We start from the raw sequence: 1,593 nt of genomic DNA, 5'->3' as shown, positions 1-1,593 counted from the left end.
ACCCAATCAAGAAACTGATAAGGTGTCTATAACACTGAGAAAAAGAATCAAACTGCTTACAGTATACACATGAAATAGTCAAAGCTGTTAATTTATACCACAACAAACCATTCATCAAAACTAATTGAAATGCATTGAGAAAATTTAATAGTAATCTGGACTCCAGTTTAAGTAGGTCTAATATTACCTTCAGAACACACACATACACATAGAAAGTGCGCGATCAAGAAGTTCTATGTATTGTAAAATATTATAACAACTGATATTAGGTTTAAAAATCTCCACTATTATATTAGGCAAAATCATCTTTTTTTTATGGCCGTTTCAAATTGATTGTAAACGACCTAAGGGCATTCCAAATGTAGAAGAGAACCATTTAACACTTCTTAAATATTTTACATAATAATAGATTAACCAACCAGAAAAACTTATAGGAAAGAAAACAAACAAAATATTCTAGAAAGTACACGTTGCAACGAAGACCAGAGTAAGGTACCAAGTCTACAAAATCTTCCATTTGCGCTCCACAATATTTGTGATCATGGATATGCAGTATGCAGCACTCAATGGATAATCAGAAATCGATAGATAATCTTCGACATAATCTTTATCAATTTTCCCGTGGGCCATTGCCCCAACCTCCAAAACAAGGTTCATGTCCTTGTTGATGCCATTAATATAATTCTGAATATTCACCAGCTTCTCAGAACTATGAGAGAAGCCTATCTTTCGACAGTCAATGGGTAGGTGCTTTGAAACAGGGTTTCCTATAACACATAACAGTTTCTCTTGCTTACCAACAGCAGTTATGCTCCAGTTTTGTAGCAGTTGCAACATAATGCCAGCAAATCGTTTAAACGTCCTAGGGATACGAACATATGTTTTACTTCAAATAGGTCACCTTTCTCATTCTTCACATACAAAGCGTTTAATATCCCAACTTTATTCACTTGGCTATCTAAAATTGAAAGCATTGCCTGATGAGCAATATCAGGTCGATAATCAGAAGGGTTTCGATTATTCTTCTTAAGAAAGTTGGAATGTTCATCTAAGTTGAGAAGATGGTAAGTCTTTCCAATTTTAGCAACTTCCAGAGAAGCTCTTTCTATTTCTAAAACATATTTTCCAACCATTCATTCATAACTCATGTTATGTAACACAACTATCACAAGCAAATATTTTACCTTCTATGAAAAGCAAATAATTTAGAAAAGCATGGTGTTGTAAGTTAACCTGAGGTATTTTTCAATAGTGTGAAATATAAATACCTTTCCAAGACTCGGAGCATGAATTGAGCCAGAAGAATGTGGCAGATTTTGGCCTCTCATAGCTTGTGCACTACTTGCATCAACAGGTGAAGGAAGATTAGATCTGGCACACCCTTGCATATCATAAATATCCAGTCCAGGGTTATTTTGTAACAATTGAATACAAAAGTTTTGCATTTCTTCTTTCATCATTTCCTTCATTTCTTCCTTCAGAGAAATCATTTCATTAGCATGTTTTTTTTAAGCTTGTTGGTTTCCTCATCTTTTTCCAGAGAGCTTATCGTGACCGATCTACCATAGCATCTAATCCGACCAGGCTGCTCCT

The 1,593-nt window shown here is 34.7% G+C and overlaps 1 pseudogene; it reads right to left on the bottom strand.

The window, feature by feature from the left end:
* Positions 1-501: 501 nt before the first annotated feature.
* Positions 502-1,133, bottom strand: LOC104210861 (uncharacterized; annotated as a pseudogene).
* Between the last annotated feature and the right edge of the window lie 460 nt (positions 1,134-1,593).

The sequence above is a fragment of the Nicotiana sylvestris genome, chromosome 3 (genome assembly GCF_000393655.2).
Source record: "Nicotiana sylvestris chromosome 3, ASM39365v2, whole genome shotgun sequence".
Classification (NCBI taxonomy): domain Eukaryota; kingdom Viridiplantae; phylum Streptophyta; class Magnoliopsida; order Solanales; family Solanaceae; genus Nicotiana; species Nicotiana sylvestris.
Note: the sequence above shows the minus strand (reverse complement) of the source record. Positions and strands in the feature narration are given on the sequence as shown.